This window comes from Oncorhynchus mykiss, unplaced genomic scaffold (assembly GCF_013265735.2).
Source record: "Oncorhynchus mykiss isolate Arlee unplaced genomic scaffold, USDA_OmykA_1.1 un_scaffold_237, whole genome shotgun sequence".
NCBI lineage: Eukaryota > Metazoa > Chordata > Actinopteri > Salmoniformes > Salmonidae > Oncorhynchus > Oncorhynchus mykiss.
In genome coordinates, this window is record NW_023493702.1 from 443910 (window position 1) to 465000 (window position 21091).

The window sequence follows — 21091 nt, forward strand, 5'->3', positions numbered from 1 at the left end:
CCCATAGCGGGCAACACTGAGAGGGGTGCCTTTAAATTCATTTTGAACCATATTTGAAATTTTGGGTTACCAGATGCACGTTTTCAATCACCAGTTGCCACGGAGGATTAATAGCAATCTGCACCATCGTGATTCTTAAAGTGTGTAAAAAGCACCCCAAGGACGGCCCTGACAGAGAGAGGGCCGTAGTGGGCACTCCCCTAGCCGGGCTATATCAATAGAATGACGGGTAAAAGTATTTAAAACCCTTTTATAATTTTGGGTTACCAGATGCACGTTTTTCAATCACCAGGTGCACGGAGGAAAATGAGGCATTTGCATCCATAGTCATGTTTTAAACCGTCCATAAAGCACTCTTGGCCGGCCCGGCAGAGAGAGAAAGAGATGGTGAAAAAAAAAAAAATCTATCATCAGACCTTCCATAAATAATTCGGGCCGGCCCCCATTGCTAAAGGTCCGTAGTAGGGTGCGCCATAAGCGGACATGAATAGATGGAACACCGCTAACCGCATAGAGAACCGTGTTTTGGGTGACAGGTGCACGTTTTCAATCACCAGTTGCACATTTTCAATCACCAGTTGCACGGAGGATTAATAGCAATCTGCATCCATCGCGATTTCTTAAAGTGTCTATAAAGCACTCAGGACGGGCCCGACGAGACAGGGCCTTAGTGGGGTGCTCCCATAGCGGGCAACAATGAGAGGGGTGCCTTTAAATTCATTTTGAACCATATTTGAAATTTTTGGGTTACCAGATGCACGTTTCAATCACCAGTTGCACGGAGGATTAATAGCAATCTGCATCCATCGTGATTCTTAAAGTGTGTAAAAAGCACCCAAGGACGGCCCTGACAGAGAGAGGGCCGTAGTGGGCACTCCCCTAGCGGGCTATATCAATAGAATGACGGGTGTAAAAGTATTTAAAACCCTTTTATAATTTTTGGGTTACCAGATGCACGTTTTTCAATCACCAGGTGCACGGAGGAAAATGAGCATTTGCATCCATAGTCATGTTTTAAACCGTCCATAAAGCACTCTTGGCGGCCCCGGCAGAGAGAGAAAGAGATGGTGAAAAAAAAAAAAAATCATCATCAGACCTTCCATAAATAATTCGGCCGGCCCCCATTGCTAAAGGTCCGTAGTAGGGTGCGCCATAAGCGGACATGAATAGATGGAACACCGCTAAACCGCATAGAAGACGTGTTTTGGGTGACCAGGTGCACGTTTTCAATCACCAGTTGCACATTTTTCAATCACCAGTTGCACGGAGGATTAATAGCAATCTGCATCCATCGCGATTTTCTTTAAAGTGTCTATAAAGCACTCAGGACGGGCCCGCCGAGACAGGCCTTAGTGGGGTGCTCCCATAGCGGGCAACAATGAGAGGGGTGCCTTTAAATTCATTTTTGAACATATTTGAAATTTTGGGTACCAGATGCACGTTTTCAATCACCAGTTGCACGGAGGATTAATAGCAATCTGCATCCATCGTGATTCTTAAAGTGTGTAAAAAGCACCCAAGGACGGCCCTGACAGAGAGAGAGGCCGTGTGGGGCACTCCCCCTAGCGGGCTATATCAATAGAATGACGGGTAAAAGTATTTAAACCCTTTTATAATTTTTGGGTTACCAGATGCACGTTTTTCAATCACCAGGGCACGGAGGAAAACTGAGCATTTGCATCCATAGTCATGTTTTAAACCGTCCATAAAGCACTCTTGGCCGGCCCCGGCAGAGAGAGAAAGAGATGGTGAAAAAAAAAAAAAATCATCATCAGACCTTCCATAAATAATTCGGGCCGGCCCCCATTGCTAAAGGTCCGTAGTAGGGTGCGCCATAAGCGGACATGAATAGATGGAACACCGCTAACCGCATAGAGAACCGTGTTTGGGTGACCAGGTGCACGTTTTCAATCACCAGTTGCACATTTTCAATCACCAGTTGCACGGAGGATTAATAGCAATCTGCATCCATCGCGATTTCTTAAAGTGTCTATAAAGCACTCAGGACGGGCCCGACCGAGACAGGGCCTTAGTGGGGTGCTCCCATAGCGGGCAACAATGAGAGGGGTGCCTTTAAATTCATTTTGAACCATATTTGAAATTTTGGGTTACCAGATGCACGTTTTCAATCACCAGTTGCACGGAGGATTAATAGCAATCTGCATCCATCGTGATTTCTTAAAGTGTGTAAAAAGCACCCAAGGACGGCCCTGACAGAGAGAGGGCCGTAGTGGGGCACTCCCCTAGCGGGCTATATCAATAGAATGACGGGTAAAAGTATTTAAAACCCTTTTATAATTTTTGGGTTACCAGATGCACGTTTTCAATCACCAGGTGCACGGAGGAAAATGAGCATTTGCATCCATAGTCATGTTTTAAAACCGTCCATAAAGCACTCTTGGCCGGCCCCGGCAGAGAGAGAAAGAGATGGTGAAAAAAAAAAAAAATCATCATCAGACCTTCCATAAATAATTCGGGCCGGCCCCCATTGCTAAAGGTCCGTAGTAGGGTGCGCCATAAGCGGACATGAATAGATGGAACACCGCTAACCGCATAGAGAACCGTGTTTTGGGTGACCAGGTGCACGTTTCAATCACCAGTTGCACATTTTCAATCACCAGTTGCACGGAGGATTAATAGCAATCTGCATCCATCGCGATTTCTTAAAGTGTCTATAAAGCACTCAGGACGGGCCCGACCGAGACAGGGCCTTAGTGGGGTGCTCCCATAGCGGGCAACAATGAGAGGGGTGCCTTTAAATTCATTTTGAACCATATTTGAAATTTTGGGTTACCAGATGCACGTTTTCAATCACCAGTTGCACGGAGGATTAATAGCAATCTGCATCCATCGTGATTTCTTAAAGTGTGTAAAAAGCACCCAAGGACGGCCCTGACAGAGAGAGGGCCGTAGTGGGGCACTCCCCTAGCGGGCTATATCAATAGAATGACGGGTAAAAGTATTTAAAACCCTTTTATAATTTTTGGGTTACCAGATGCACGTTTTCAATCACCAGGTGCACGGAGGAAAATGAGCATTTGCATCCATAGTCATGTTTTAAACCGTCCATAAAGCACTCTTGGCCGGCCCCGGCAGAGAGAGAAAGAGATGGTGAAAAAAAAAAAAATCATCATCAGACCTTCCATAAATAATTCGGGCCGGCCCCCATTGCTAAAGGTCCGTAGTAGGGTGCGCCATAAGCGGACATGAATAGATGGAACACCGCTAACCGCATAGAGAACCGTGTTTTGGGTGACCAGGTGCACGTTTTCAATCACCAGTTGCACATTTTCAATCACCAGTTGCACGGAGGATTAATAGCAATCTGCATCCATCGCGATTTCTTAAAGTGTCTATAAAGCACTCAGGACGGGCCCGACCGAGACAGGGCCTTAGTGGGGTGCTCCCATAGCGGGCAACAATGAGAGGGGTGCCTTTAAATTCATTTTGAACCATATTTGAAATTTTGGGTTACCAGATGCACGTTTTCAATCACCAGTTGCACGGAGGATTAATAGCAATCTGCATCCATCGTGATTTCTTAAAGTGTGTAAAAAGCACCCAAGGACGGCCCTGACAGAGAGAGGGCCGTAGTGGGGCACTCCCCTAGCGGGCTATATCAATAGAATGACGGGTAAAAGTATTTAAAACCCTTTTATAATTTTTGGGTTACCAGATGCACGTTTTCAATCACCAGGTGCACGGAGGAAAATGAGCATTTGCATCCATAGTCATGTTTTAAACCGTCCATAAAGCACTCTTGGCCGCCCCGGCAGAGAGAGAAAGAGATGGTGAAAAAAAAAAAAAATCATCATCAGACCTTCCATAAATAATTCGGGCCGGCCCCCATTGCTAAAGGTCCGTAGTAGGGTGCGCCATAAGCGGACATGAATAGATGGAACACCGCTAACCGCATAGAGAACCGTGTTTTGGGTGACCAGGTGCACGTTTTCAATCACCAGTTGCACATTTTCAATCACCAGTTGCACGGAGGATTAATAGCAATCTGCATCCATCGCGATTTCTTAAAGTGTCTATAAAGCACTCAGGACGGGCCCGACCGAGACAGGGCCTTAGTGGGGTGCTCCCATAGCGGGCAACAATGAGAGGGGTGCCTTTAAATTCATTTTGAACCATATTTGAAATTTTGGGTTACCAGATGCACGTTTTCAATCACCAGTTGCACGGAGGATTAATAGCAATCTGCATCCATCGTGATTTCTTAAAGTGTGTAAAAAGCACCCAAGGACGGCCCTGACAGAGAGAGGGCCGTAGTGGGGCACTCCCCTAGCGGGCTATATCAATAGAATGACGGGTAAAAGTATTTAAAACCCTTTTATAATTTTTGGGTTACCAGATGCACGTTTTCAATCACCAGGTGCACGGAGGAAAATGAGCATTTGCATCCATAGTCATGTTTTAAACCGTCCATAAAGCACTCTTGGCCGGCCCCGGCAGAGAGAGAAAGAGATGGTGAAAAAAAAAAAAAATCATCATCAGACCTTCCATAAATAATTCGGGCCGGCCCCCATTGCTAAAGGTCCGTAGTAGGGTGCGCCATAAGCGGACATGAATAGATGGAACACCGCTAACCGCATAGAGAACCGTGTTTTGGGTGACCAGGTGCACGTTTTCAATCACCAGTTGCACATTTTCAATCACCAGTTGCACGGAGGATTAATAGCAATCTGCATCCATCGCGATTTCTTAAAGTGTCTATAAAGCACTCAGGACGGGCCCGACCGAGACAGGGCCTTAGTGGGGTGCTCCCATAGCGGGCAACAATGAGAGGGGTGCCTTTAAATTCATTTTGAACCATATTTGAAATTTTGGGTTACCAGATGCACGTTTTCAATCACCAGTTGCACGGAGGATTAATAGCAATCTGCATCCATCGTGATTTCTTAAAGTGTGTAAAAAGCACCCAAGGACGGCCCTGACAGAGAGAGGGCCGTAGTGGGGCACTCCCCTAGCGGGCTATATCAATAGAATGACGGGTAAAAGTATTTAAAACCCTTTTATAATTTTTGGGTTACCAGATGCACGTTTTCAATCACCAGGTGCACGGAGGAAAATGAGCATTTGCATCCATAGTCATGTTTTAAACCGTCCATAAAGCACTCTTGGCCGGCCCCGGCAGAGAGAGAAAGAGATGGTGAAAAAAAAAAAATCATCATCAGACCTTCCATAAATAATTCGGGCCGGCCCCCATTGCTAAAGGTCCGTAGTAGGGTGCGCCATAAGCGGACATGAATAGATGGAACACCGCTAACCGCATAGAGAACCGTGTTTTGGGTGACCAGGTGCACGTTTTCAATCACCAGTTGCACATTTTCAATCACCAGTTGCACGGAGGATTAATAGCAATCTGCATCCATCGCGATTTCTTAAAGTGTCTATAAAGCACTCAGGACGGGCCCGACCGAGACAGGGCCTTAGTGGGGTGCTCCCATAGCGGGCAACAATGAGAGGGGTGCCTTTAAATTCATTTTGAACCATATTTGAAATTTGGGTTACCAGATGCACGTTTTCAATCACCAGTTGCACGGAGGATTAATAGCAATCTGCATCCATCGTGATTTCTTAAAGTGTGTAAAAAGCACCCAAGGACGGCCCTGACAGAGAGAGGGCCGTAGTGGGGCACTCCCCTAGCGGGCTATATCAATAGAATGACGGGTAAAAGTATTTAAAACCCTTTTATAATTTTTGGGTTACCAGATGCACGTTTTCAATCACCAGGTGCACGGAGGAAAATGAGCATTTGCATCCATAGTCATGTTTTAAACCGTCCATAAAGCACTCTTGCCGGCCCCGGCAGAGAGAGAAAGAGATGGTGAAAAAAAAAAAAAATCATCATCAGACCTTCCATAAATAATTCGGGCCGGCCCCCATTGCTAAAGGTCCGTAGTAGGGTGCGCCATAAGCGGACATGAATAGATGGAACACCGCTAACCGCATAGAGAACCGTGTTTTGGGTGACCAGGTGCACGTTTTCAATCACCAGTTGCACATTTTCAATCACCAGTTGCACGGAGGATTAATAGCAATCTGCATCCATCGCGATTTCTTAAAGTGTCTATAAAGCACTCAGGACGGGCCCGACCGAGACAGGGCCTTAGTGGGGTGCTCCCATAGCGGGCAACAATGAGAGGGGTGCCTTTAAATTCATTTTGAACCATATTTGAAATTTTGGGTTACCAGATGCACGTTTTCAATCACCAGTTGCACGGAGGATTAATAGCAATCTGCATCCATCGTGATTTCTTAAAGTGTGTAAAAAGCACCCAAGGACGGCCCTGACAGAGAGAGGGCCGTAGTGGGGCACTCCCCTAGCGGGCTATATCAATAGAATGACGGGTAAAAGTATTTAAAACCCTTTTATAATTTTTGGGTTACCAGATGCACGTTTTCAATCACCAGGTGCACGGAGGAAAATGAGCATTTGCATCCATAGTCATGTTTTAAACCGTCCATAAAGCACTCTTGGCCGGCCCCGGCAGAGAGAGAAAGAGATGGTGAAAAAAAAAAAAAATCATCATCAGACCTTCCATAAATAATTCGGGCCGGCCCCCATTGCTAAAGGTCCGTAGTAGGGTGCGCCATAAGCGGACATGAATAGATGGAACACCGCTAACCGCATAGAGAACCGTGTTTTGGGTGACCAGGTGCACGTTTTCAATCACCAGTTGCACATTTTCAATCACCAGTTGCACGGAGGATTAATAGCAATCTGCATCCATCGCGATTTCTTAAAGTGTCTATAAAGCACTCAGGACGGGCCCGACCGAGACAGGGCCTTAGTGGGGTGCTCCCATAGCGGGCAACAATGAGAGGGGTGCCTTTAAATTCATTTTGAACCATATTTGAAATTTTGGTTACCAGATGCACGTTTTCAATCACCAGTTGCACGGAGGATTAATAGCAATCTGCATCCATCGTGATTTCTTAAAGTGTGTAAAAAGCACCCAAGGACGGCCCTGACAGAGAGAGGGCCGTAGTGGGGCACTCCCCTAGCGGGCTATATCAATAGAATGACGGGTAAAAGTATTTAAAACCCTTTTATAATTTTTGGGTTACCAGATGCACGTTTTCAATCACCAGGTGCACGGAGGAAAATGAGCATTTGCATCCATAGTCATGTTTTAAAACCGTCCATAAAGCACTCTTGGCCGGCCCCGGCAGAGAGAGAAAGAGATGGTGAAAAAAAAAAAAAATCATCATCAGACCTTCCATAAATAATTCGGGCCGGCCCCCATTGCTAAAGGTCCGTAGTAGGGTGCGCCATAAGCGGACATGAATAGATGGAACACCGCTAACCGCATAGAGAACCGTGTTTGGGTGACCAGGTGCACGTTTTCAATCACCAGTTGCACATTTTCAATCACCAGTTGCACGGAGGATTAATAGCAATCTGCATCCATCGCGATTTCTTAAAGTGTCTATAAAGCACTCAGGACGGGCCCGACCGAGACAGGGCCTTAGTGGGGTGCTCCCATAGCGGGCAACAATGAGAGGGGTGCCTTTAAATTCATTTTGAACCATATTTGAAATTTTGGGTTACCAGATGCACGTTTTCAATCACCAGTTGCACGGAGGATTAATAGCAATCTGCATCCATCGTGATTTCTTAAAGTGTGTAAAAAGCACCCAAGGACGGCCCTGACAGAGAGAGGGCCGTAGTGGGGCACTCCCCTAGCGGGCTATATCAATAGAATGACGGGTAAAAGTATTTAAAACCCTTTTATAATTTTTGGGTTACCAGATGCACGTTTTCAATCACCAGGTGCACGGAGGAAAATGAGCATTTGCATCCATAGTCATGTTTTAAACCGTCCATAAAGCACTCTTGGCCGGCCCCGGCAGAGAGAGAAAGAGATGGTGAAAAAAAAAAAAAAATCATCATCAGACCTTCCATAAATAATTCGGGCCGGCCCCCATTGCTAAAGGTCCGTAGTAGGGTGCGCCATAAGCGGACATGAATAGATGGAACACCGCTAACCGCATAGAGAACCGTGTTTTGGGTGACCAGGTGCACGTTTTCAATCACCAGTTGCACATTTTCAATCACCAGTTGCACGGAGGATTAATAGCAATCTGCATCCATCGCGATTTCTTAAAGTGTCTATAAAGCACTCAGGACGGGCCCGACCGAGACAGGGCCTTAGTGGGGTGCTCCCATAGCGGGCAACAATGAGAGGGGTGCCTTTAAATTCATTTTGAACCATATTTGAAATTTTGGTTACCAGATGCACGTTTTCAATCACCAGTTGCACGGAGGATTAATAGCAATCTGCATCCATCGTGATTTCTTAAAGTGTGTAAAAAGCACCCAAGGACGGCCCTGACAGAGAGAGGGCCGTAGTGGGGCACTCCCCTAGCGGGCTATATCAATAGAATGACGGGTAAAAGTATTTAAAACCCTTTTATAATTTTGGGTTACCAGATGCACGTTTTCAATCACCAGGTGCACGGAGGAAAATGAGCATTTGCATCCATAGTCATGTTTTAAACCGTCCATAAAGCACTCTTGGCCGGCCCCGGCAGAGAGAGAAAGAGATGGTGAAAAAAAAAAAAAAATCATCATCAGACCTTCCATAAATAATTCGGGCCGGCCCCCATTGCTAAAGGTCCGTAGTAGGGTGCGCCATAAGCGGACATGAATAGATGGAACACCGCTAACCGCATAGAGAACCGTGTTTTGGGTGACCAGGTGCACGTTTTCAATCACCAGTTGCACATTTTCAATCACCAGTTGCACGGAGGATTAATAGCAATCTGCATCCATCGCGATTTCTTAAAGTGTCTATAAAGCACTCAGGACGGGCCCGACCGAGACAGGGCCTTAGTGGGGTGCTCCCATAGCGGGCAACAATGAGAGGGGTGCCTTTAAATTCATTTTGAACCATATTTGAAATTTTGGGTTACCAGATGCACGTTTTCAATCACCAGTTGCACGGAGGATTAATAGCAATCTGCATCCATCGTGATTTCTTAAAGTGTGTAAAAAGCACCCAAGGACGGCCCTGACAGAGAGAGGGCCGTAGTGGGGCACTCCCCTAGCGGGCTATATCAATAGAATGACGGGTAAAAGTATTTAAAACCCTTTTATAATTTTTGGGTTACCAGATGCACGTTTTCAATCACCAGGTGCACGGAGGAAAATGAGCATTTGCATCCATAGTCATGTTTTAAACCGTCCATAAAGCACTCTTGGCCGGCCCCGGCAGAGAGAGAAAGAGATGGTGAAAAAAAAAAAAAATCATCATCAGACCTTCCATAAATAATTCGGGCCGGCCCCCATTGCTAAAGGTCCGTAGTAGGGTGCGCCATAAGCGGACATGAATAGATGGAACACCGCTAACCGCATAGAGAACCGTGTTTTGGGTGACCAGGTGCACGTTTTCAATCACCAGTTGCACATTTTCAATCACCAGTTGCACGGAGGATTAATAGCAATCTGCATCCATCGCGATTTCTTAAAGTGTCTATAAAGCACTCAGGACGGGCCCGACCGAGACAGGGCCTTAGTGGGGTGCTCCCATAGCGGGCAACAATGAGAGGGGTGCCTTTAAATTCATTTTGAACCATATTTGAAATTTTGGGTTACCAGATGCACGTTTTCAATCACCAGTTGCACGGAGGATTAATAGCAATCTGCATCCATCGTGATTTCTTAAAGTGTGTAAAAAGCACCCAAGGACGGCCCTGACAGAGAGAGGGCCGTAGTGGGGCACTCCCCTAGCGGGCTATATCAATAGAATGACGGGTAAAAGTATTTAAAACCCTTTTATAATTTTTGGGTTACCAGATGCACGTTTTCAATCACCAGGTGCACGGAGGAAAATGAGCATTTGCATCCATAGTCATGTTTTAAACCGTCCATAAAGCACTCTTGGCCGGCCCCGGCAGAGAGAGAAAGAGATGGTGAAAAAAAAAAAAAATCATCATCAGACCTTCCATAAATAATTCGGGCCGGCCCCATTGCTAAAGGTCCGTAGTAGGGTGCGCCATAAGCGGACATGAATAGATGGAACACCGCTAACCGCATAGAGAACCGTGTTTTGGGTGACCAGGTGCACGTTTTCAATCACCAGTTGCACATTTTCAATCACCAGTTGCACGGAGGATTAATAGCAATCTGCATCCATCGCGATTTCTTAAAGTGTCTATAAAGCACTCAGGACGGGCCCGACCGAGACAGGGCCTTAGTGGGGTGCTCCCATAGCGGGCAACAATGAGAGGGGTGCCTTTAAATTCATTTTGAACCATATTTGAAATTTTGGGTTACCAGATGCACGTTTTCAATCACCAGTTGCACGGAGGATTAATAGCAATCTGCATCCATCGTGATTTCTTAAAGTGTGTAAAAAGCACCCAAGGACGGCCCTGACAGAGAGAGGGCCGTAGTGGGGCACTCCCCTAGCGGGCTATATCAATAGAATGACGGGTAAAAGTATTTAAAACCCTTTTATAATTTTTGGGTTACCAGATGCACGTTTTCAATCACCAGGTGCACGGAGGAAAATGAGCATTTGCATCCATAGTCATGTTTTAAACCGTCCATAAAGCACTCTTGGCCGGCCCCGGCAGAGAGAGAAAGAGATGGTGAAAAAAAAAAAAAATCATCATCAGACCTTCCATAAATAATTCGGGCCGGCCCCCATTGCTAAAGGTCCGTAGTAGGGTGCGCCATAAGCGGACATGAATAGATGGAACACCGCTAACCGCATAGAGAACCGTGTTTTGGGTGACCAGGTGCACGTTTTCAATCACCAGTTGCACATTTTCAATCACCAGTTGCACGGAGGATTAATAGCAATCTGCATCCATCGCGATTTCTTAAAGTGTCTATAAAGCACTCAGGACGGGCCCGACCGAGACAGGGCCTTAGTGGGGTGCTCCCATAGCGGGCAACAATGAGAGGGGTGCCTTTAAATTCATTTTGAACCATATTTGAAATTTTGGGTTACCAGATGCACGTTTTCAATCACCAGTTGCACGGAGGATTAATAGCAATCTGCATCCATCGTGATTTCTTAAAGTGTGTAAAAAGCACCCAAGGACGGCCCTGACAGAGAGAGGGCCGTAGTGGGGCACTCCCCTAGCGGGCTATATCAATAGAATGACGGGTAAAAGTATTTAAAACCCTTTTATAATTTTTGGGTTACCAGATGCACGTTTTCAATCACCAGGTGCACGGAGGAAAATGAGCATTTGCATCCATAGTCATGTTTTAAACCGTCCATAAAGCACTCTTGGCCGGCCCCGGCAGAGAGAGAAAGAGATGGTGAAAAAAAAAAAAAAATCATCATCAGACCTTCCATAAATAATTCGGGCCGGCCCCCATTGCTAAAGGTCCGTAGTAGGGTGCGCCATAAGCGGACATGAATAGATGGAACACCGCTAACCGCATAGAGAACCGTGTTTTGGGTGACCAGGTGCACGTTTTCAATCACCAGTTGCACATTTTCAATCACCAGTTGCACGGAGGATTAATAGCAATCTGCATCCATCGCGATTTCTTAAAGTGTCTATAAAGCACTCAGGACGGGCCCGACCGAGACAGGGCCTTAGTGGGGTGCTCCCATAGCGGGCAACAATGAGAGGGGTGCCTTTAAATTCATTTTGAACCATATTTGAAATTTTGGGTTACCAGATGCACGTTTTCAATCACCAGTTGCACGGAGGATTAATAGCAATCTGCATCCATCGTGATTTCTTAAAGTGTGTAAAAAGCACCCAAGGACGGCCCTGACAGAGAGAGGGCCGTAGTGGGGCACTCCCCTAGCGGGCTATATCAATAGAATGACGGGTAAAAGTATTTAAAACCCTTTTATAATTTTTGGGTTACCAGATGCACGTTTTCAATCACCAGGTGCACGGAGGAAAATGAGCATTTGCATCCATAGTCATGTTTTAAACCGTCCATAAAGCACTCTTGGCCGGCCCCGGCAGAGAGAGAAAGAGATGGTGAAAAAAAAAAAAATCATCATCAGACCTTCCATAAATAATTCGGGCCGGCCCCCATTGCTAAAGGTCCGTAGTAGGGTGCGCCATAAGCGGACATGAATAGATGGAACACCGCTAACCGCATAGAGAACCGTGTTTTGGGTGACCAGGTGCACGTTTTCAATCACCAGTTGCACATTTTCAATCACCAGTTGCACGGAGGATTAATAGCAATCTGCATCCATCGCGATTTCTTAAAGTGTCTATAAAGCACTCAGGACGGGCCCGACCGAGACAGGGCCTTAGTGGGGTGCTCCCATAGCGGGCAACAATGAGAGGGGTGCCTTTAAATTCATTTTGAACCATATTTGAAATTTTGGGTTACCAGATGCACGTTTTCAATCACCAGTTGCACGGAGGATTAATAGCAATCTGCATCCATCGTGATTTCTTAAAGTGTGTAAAAAGCACCCAAGGACGGCCCTGACAGAGAGAGGGCCGTAGTGGGGCACTCCCCTAGCGGGCTATATCAATAGAATGACGGGTAAAAGTATTTAAAACCCTTTTATAATTTTTGGGTTACCAGATGCACGTTTTCAATCACCAGGTGCACGGAGGAAAATGAGCATTTGCATCCATAGTCATGTTTTAAACCGTCCATAAAGCACTCTTGGCCGGCCCCGGCAGAGAGAGAAAGAGATGGTGAAAAAAAAAAAAATCATCATCAGACCTTCCATAAATAATTCGGGCCGGCCCCCATTGCTAAAGGTCCGTAGTAGGGTGCGCCATAAGCGGACATGAATAGATGGAACACCGCTAACCGCATAGAGAACCGTGTTTTGGGTGACCAGGTGCACGTTTTCAATCACCAGTTGCACATTTTCAATCACCAGTTGCACGGAGGATTAATAGCAATCTGCATCCATCGCGATTTCTTAAAGTGTCTATAAAGCACTCAGGACGGGCCCGACCGAGACAGGGCCTTAGTGGGGTGCTCCCATAGCGGGCAACAATGAGAGGGGTGCCTTTAAATTCATTTTGAACCATATTTGAAATTTTGGGTTACCAGATGCACGTTTTCAATCACCAGTTGCACGGAGGATTAATAGCAATCTGCATCCATCGTGATTTCTTAAAGTGTGTAAAAAGCACCCAAGGACGGCCCTGACAGAGAGAGGGCCGTAGTGGGGCACTCCCCTAGCGGGCTATATCAATAGAATGACGGGTAAAAGTATTTAAAACCCTTTTATAATTTTTGGGTTACCAGATGCACGTTTTCAATCACCAGGTGCACGGAGGAAAATGAGCATTTGCATCCATAGTCATGTTTTAAACCGTCCATAAAGCACTCTTGGCCGGCCCCGGCAGAGAGAGAAAGAGATGGTGAAAAAAAAAAAAAAATCATCATCAGACCTTCCATAAATAATTCGGGCCGGCCCCCATTGCTAAAGGTCCGTAGTAGGGTGCGCCATAAGCGGACATGAATAGATGGAACACCGCTAACCGCATAGAGAACCGTGTTTTGGGTGACCAGGTGCACGTTTTCAATCACCAGTTGCACATTTTCAATCACCAGTTGCACGGAGGATTAATAGCAATCTGCATCCATCGCGATTTCTTAAAGTGTCTATAAAGCACTCAGGACGGGCCCGACCGAGACAGGGCCTTAGTGGGGTGCTCCCATAGCGGGCAACAATGAGAGGGGTGCCTTTAAATTCATTTTGAACCATATTTGAAATTTTGGGTTACCAGATGCACGTTTTCAATCACCAGTTGCACGGAGGATTAATAGCAATCTGCATCCATCGTGATTTCTTAAAGTGTGTAAAAAGCACCCAAGGACGGCCCTGACAGAGAGAGGGCCGTAGTGGGGCACTCCCCTAGCGGGCTATATCAATAGAATGACGGGTAAAAGTATTTAAAACCCTTTTATAATTTTGGGTTACCAGATGCACGTTTTCAATCACCAGGTGCACGGAGGAAAATGAGCATTTGCATCCATAGTCATGTTTTAAACCGTCCATAAAGCACTCTTGGCCGGCCCCGGCAGAGAGAGAAAGAGATGGTGAAAAAAAAAAAAAATCATCATCAGACCTTCCATAAATAATTCGGGCCGGCCCCCATTGCTAAAGGTCCGTAGTAGGGTGCGCCATAAGCGGACATGAATAGATGGAACACCGCTAACCGCATAGAGAACCGTGTTTTGGGTGACCAGGTGCACGTTTTCAATCACCAGTTGCACATTTTCAATCACCAGTTGCACGGAGGATTAATAGCAATCTGCATCCATCGCGATTTCTTAAAGTGTCTATAAAGCACTCAGGACGGGCCCGACCGAGACAGGGCCTTAGTGGGGTGCTCCCATAGCGGGCAACAATGAGAGGGGTGCCTTTAAATTCATTTTGAACCATATTTGAAATTTTGGGTTACCAGATGCACGTTTTCAATCACCAGTTGCACGGAGGATTAATAGCAATCTGCATCCATCGTGATTTCTTAAAGTGTGTAAAAAGCACCCAAGGACGGCCCTGACAGAGAGAGGGCCGTAGTGGGGCACTCCCCTAGCGGGCTATATCAATAGAATGACGGGTAAAAGTATTTAAAACCCTTTTATAATTTTTGGTTACCAGATGCACGTTTTCAATCACCAGGTGCACGGAGGAAAATGAGCATTTGCATCCATAGTCATGTTTTAAACCGTCCATAAAGCACTCTTGGCCGGCCCCGGCAGAGAGAGAAAGAGATGGTGAAAAAAAAAAAAAATCATCATCAGACCTTCCATAAATAATTCGGGCCGGCCCCCATTGCTAAAGGTCCGTAGTAGGGTGCGCCATAAGCGGACATGAATAGATGGAACACCGCTAACCGCATAGAGAACCGTGTTTTGGGTGACCAGGTGCACGTTTTCAATCACCAGTTGCACATTTTCAATCACCAGTTGCACGGAGGATTAATAGCAATCTGCATCCATCGCGATTTCTTAAAGTGTCTATAAAGCACTCAGGACGGGCCCGACCGAGACAGGGCCTTAGTGGGGTGCTCCCATAGCGGGCAACAATGAGAGGGGTGCCTTTAAATTCATTTTGAACCATATTTGAAATTTTGGGTTACCAGATGCACGTTTTCAATCACCAGTTGCACGGAGGATTAATAGCAATCTGCATCCATCGTGATTTCTTAAAGTGTGTAAAAAGCACCCAAGGACGGCCCTGACAGAGAGAGGGCCGTAGTGGGGCACTCCCCTAGCGGGCTATATCAATAGAATGACGGGTAAAAGTATTTAAAACCCTTTTATAATTTTTGGGTTACCAGATGCACGTTTTCAATCACCAGGTGCACGGAGGAAAATGAGCATTTGCATCCATAGTCATGTTTAAACCGTCCATAAAGCACTCTTGGCCGGCCCCGGCAGAGAGAGAAGAGATGGTGAAAAAAAAAAAAAAATCATCATCAGACCTTCCATAAATAATTCGGGCCGGCCCCCATTGCTAAAGGTCCGTAGTAGGGTGCGCCATAAGCGGACATGAATAGATGGAACACCGCTAACCGCATAGAGAACCGTGTTTTGGGTGACCAGGTGCACGTTTTCAATCACCAGTTGCACATTTTCAATCACCAGTTGCACGGAGGATTAATAGCAATCTGCATCCATCGCGATTTCTTAAAGTGTCTATAAAAGCACCTCAGGACGGGCCCGACCGAGAACAGGGCCTTAGTGGGTGCTCCCATAGCGGGCAACAATGAGAGGGGTGCCTTTAAATTCATTTGAACCATATTTGAAATTTTGGGTTACCAGATGCACGTTTTCAATCACCAGTTGCACGGAGGATTAATAGCAATCTGCATCCATCGTGATTTCTTAAAGTGTGTAAAAAGCACCCAAGGACGGGCCCTGACAGAGAGAGGGCCGTAGTGGGCACTCCCCTAGCGGGCTATATCAATAGAATGACGGGTAAAAGTATTTTAAAACCCTTTTATAATTTTGGGTTACCAGATGCACGTTTCAATCACCAGGTGCACGGAGGAAAATGAGCATTTGCATCCATAGTCATGTTTTAAACCGTCCATAAAGCACTCCTTGGCCGGCCCCGGCAGAGAGAGAAAGAGATGGTGAAAAAAAAAAAAAAATCATCATCAGACCTTCCATAAATAATTCGGGCCGGCCCCCATTGCTAAAGGTCCGTAGTAGGGTGCGCCATAAGCGGACATGAATAGATGGAACACCGCTAACCGCATAGAGAACCGTGTTTTGGGTGACCAGGTGCACGTTTTCAATCACCAGTTGCACATTTTCAATCACCAGTTGCACGGAGGATTAATAGCAATCTGCATCCATCGCGATTTCTTAAAGTGTCTATAAAGCACTCAGGACGGGCCCGACCGAGACAGGGCCTTAGTGGGGTGCTCCCATAGCGGGCAAACAATGAGAGGGGTGCCTTTAAATTCATTTTGAACCATATTTGAAATTTTGGGTTACCAGATGCACGTTTTCAATCACCAGTTGCACGGAGGATTAATAGCAATCTGCATCCATCGTGATTTCTTAAAGTGTGTAAAAAAGCACCCAAGGACGGCCCTGACAGAGAGAGGGCCGTAGTGGGGCACTCCCCTAGCGGGCTATATCAATAGAATGACGGGTAAAAGTATTTAAAACCCTTTTATAATTTTTGGGTTACCAGATGCACGTTTTCAATCACCAGGTGCACGGAGGAAAATGAGCATTTGCATCCATAGTCATGTTTTAAACCGTCCATAAAGCACTCTTGGCCGGCCCCGGCAGAGAGAGAAAGAGATGGTGAAAAAAAAAAAAAAATCATCATCAGACCTTCCATAAATAATTCGGGCCGGCCCCCATTGCTAAAGGTCCGTAGTAGGGTGCGCCATAAGCGGACATGAATAGATGGAACACCGCTAACCGCATAGAGAACCGTGTTTTGGGTGACCAGGTGCACGTTTTCAATCACCAGTTGCACATTTTCAATCACCAGTTGCACGGAGGATTAATAGCAATCTGCATCCATCGCGATTTCTTAAAGTGTCTATAAAGCACTCAGGACGGGCCCGACCGAGACAGGGCCTTAGTGGGGTGCTCCCATAGCGGGCAACAATGAGAGGGGTGCCTTTAAATTCATTTTGAACCATATTTGAAATTTTGGGTTACCAGATGCACGTTTTCAATCACCAGTTGCACGGAGGATTAATAGCAATCTGCATCCATCGTGATTTCTTAAAGTGTGTAAAAAGCACCCAAGGACGGCCCTGACAGGAGAGAGGGCCGTAGTGGGGCACTCCCCTAGCGGGCTATATCAATAGAATGACGGGTAAAAGTATTTAAAACCCTTTTATAATTTTTTGGGTTACCAGATGCACGTTTTCAATCACCAGGTGCCACGGAGGAAAATGAGCATTTGCATCCATAGTCATGTTTTAAACCGTCCATAAAGCACTCTTGGCCGGCCCCGGCAGAGAGAGAAAGAGATGGTGAAAAAAAAAAAAAAAAATCATCATCAGACCTTCCATAAATAATTCGGGCCGGCCCCCATTGCTAAAGGTCCGTAGTAGGGTGCGCCATAAGCGGACATGAATAGATGGAACACCGCTAACCGCATAGAGAACCGTGTTTTGGGTGACCAGGTGCACGTTTTTCAATCACCAGTTGCACATTTTCAATCACCAGTTGCACGGAGGATTAATAGCAATCTGCATCCATCGCGATTTCTTAAAGTGTCTATAAAGCACTCAGGACGGGCCCGACCGAGACAGGGCCTTAGTGGGGTGCTCCCATAGCGGGCAACAATGAGAGGGGTTGCCTTTAAATTCATTTTTGAACCATATTTGAAATTTTGGGTTACCAGATGCACGTTTTCAATCACCAGTTGCACGGAGGATTAATAGCAATCTGCATCCATCGTGATTTCTTAAAGTGTGTAAAAAGCACCCAAGGACGGCCCTGACAGAGAGAGGGCCGTAGTGGGGCACTCCCCTAGCGGGCTATATCAATAGAATGACGGGTAAAAGTATTTAAAACCCTTTTATAATTTTTGGGTTACCAGATGCACGTTTTCAATCACCAGGTGCACGGAGGAAAATGAGCATTTGCATCCATAGTCATGTTTTAAACCGTCCATAAAGCACTCTTGGCCGGCCCCGGCAGAGAGAGAAAGAGATGGTGAAAAAAAAAAAAAAATCATCATCAGACCTTCCATAAATAATTCGGGCCGGCCCCCATTGCTAAAGGTCCGTAGTAGGGTGCGCCATAAGCGGACATGAATAGATGGAACACCGCTAACCGCATAGAGAACCGTGTTTTGGGTGACCAGGTGCACGTTTTCAATCACCAGTTGCACATTTTTCAATCACCAGTTGCACGGAGGATTAATAGCAATCTGCATCCATCGCGATTTCTTAAAGTGTCTATAAAGCACTCAGGACGGGCCCGACCGAGACAGGGCCTTAGTGGGGTGCTCCCATAGCGGGCAACAATGAGAGGGGTGCCTTTAAATTCATTTTGAACCATATTTGAAATTTTGGGTTACCAGATGCACGTTTTCAATCACCAGTTGCACGGAGGATTAATAGCAATCTGCATCCATCGTGATTTCTTAAAGTGTGTAAAAAGCACCCAAGGACGGCCCTGACAGAGAGAGGGCCGTAGTGGGCACTCCCCTAGCGGGCTATATCAATAGAATGACGGGTAAAAGTATTTAAAACCCTTTTATAATTTTTGGGTTACCAGATGCACGTTTTTCATCACCAGGTGCACGGAGGAAAAATGAGCATTTGCATCCATAGTCATGTTTTAAACCGTCCATAAAGCACTCTTGGCCGGCCCCGGCAGAGAGAGAAAGAGATGGTGAAAAAAAAAAAAAAAATCATCATCAGACCTTCCATAAATAATTCGGCCGGCCCCCATTGCTAAAGGTCCGTAGTAGGGTGCGCCATAAGCGGACATGAATAGATTGGAACACCGCTAACCGCATAGAGAACCGTGTTTGGGTGACCAGGTGCACGTTTTCAATCACCAGTTGCACATTTTCAATCACCAGTTGCACGGAGGATTAATAGCAATCTGCATCCATCGCGATTTCTTAAAGTGTCTATAAAGCACTCAGGACGGGCCCGACCGAGACAGGGCCTTAGTGGGGTGCTCCCATAGCGGGCAACAATGAGAGGGGTGCCTTTAAATTCATTTTGAACCATATTTGAAATTTTGGGTTACCAGATGCACGTTTTCAATCACCAGTTGCACGGAGGATTAATAGCAATCTGCATCCATCGTGATTTCTTAAAGTGTGTAAAAAGCACCCAAGGACGGCCCTGACAGAGAGAGGGCCGTAGTGGGGCACTCCCCTAGCGGGCTATATCAATAGAATGACGGGTAAAAGTATTTAAAACCCTTTTATAATTTTGGGTTACCAGATGCACGTTTTCAATCACCAGGTGCACGGAGGAAAATGAGCATTTGCATCCATAGTCATGTTTTAAACCGTCCATAAGCACTCTTGGCCGGCCCCGGCAGAGAGAGAAAGAGATGGTGAAAAAAAAAAAAAAAATCATCATCAGACCTTCCATAATAATTCGGGCCGGCCCCCATTGCTAAAGGTCCGTAGTAGTGTGCGCCATAAGCGGACATGAATAGATGGAACACCGCTAACCGCATAGAGAACCGTGTTTTGGGTGACCAGGTGCACGTTTTCAATCACCAGTTGCACATTTTCAATCACCAGTTGCACGGAGGATTAATAGCAATCTGCATCCATCGCGATTTCTTAAAGTGTCTATAAAGCACTCAGGACGGCCCGACCGAGACAGGGCCTTAGTGGGGTGCTCCCATAGCGGGGCAACAATGAGAGGGGTGCCTTTAAATTCATTTTGAACCATATTGAAATTTTGGGTTACCAGATGCACGTTTTCAATCACCAGTTGCACGGAGGATTAATAGCAATCTGCATCCATCGTGATTTCTTAAAGTGTGTAAAAAGCACCCAAGGACGGCCCTGACAGAGAGAGGGCCGTAGTGGGGCACTCCCCTAGCGGGCTATATCAATAGAATGACGGGTAAAAGTATTTAAAACCCTTTTATAATTTTTGGGTTACCAGATGCACGTTTTCAATCACCAGGTGCACGGAGGAAAATGAGCATTTGCATCCATAGTCATGTTTAAACCGTCCATAAAGCACCCAGGGCCGGCCCCGGCAGAGAGAGAAAAAGAGGGGAAAAGTGTTGAAAAAAAAAAAAAATCATACCTTCCATAAATAATTCGGACCGGCCCCCATTGAAAAGGTCCGTAGTAGGGTGCATCATTATCGGACATGAATCTCGGGAACACCGCTAACCGCATAGAGAACCGTGTTTTGGTTACCAGATGCACGTTTCAATCACCAGTTGCACGGAGAGAGAAAAAAAAAATCATACCTTCCATAAATAATTCGGACCGGCCCCCATTGAAAAGGTCCGTAGTAGGGTGCATCATTATCGGACATGATCTCGGGAACACCGCTAACCGCATAGAGAACCGTGTTTTGGGTGACCAGGTGCACGTTTTCAATCACCAGTTGCACGGAGAAAAAAAAGTAATCATACCTTCCATAAATAATTCAGGCCGACCCCCATTGAAAAAGGTCCGTAGTAGGGTGCATCATTATCGGACATGTATATCTGTAACACCGGCAAGCGCATTGAGAACCGCATTTTTGGGTTACCAGATGCACGTTTTTCAATCACCAGGTGCACGGCTGTGAAAAGTGGGACTCTGTCATTTTTTCGACCAATTTCTGTAATTTTCAAAAAATGATTAAAAATACTTCCCGAAGGGCTAGAGGTCCCAAATTTCGTCTCATACCCTCTCTCGTGATGGGCAACAATTACATAATGTAAAAAAAAAATTCGCATCCACAGGAACCTATGCATCCTGTGACATTCACTTTTTTCCCAAAACTTGAAACACGATTTCCTATTAAAATGTTTATACAAAAACGTTTTTAATTGAATGTAAATGCTCGTCTATTTATGCACTTTCGTGCAAAAAAAAACCCCATCAAGATCGGATGTGTACTTTTTGATTTATCACGTTTTTGTTGAATTTGACCCCCGATGGTGGGGCGCACAGAAGCCCTGTGAGGTTCAGGGCTTCATCGATAT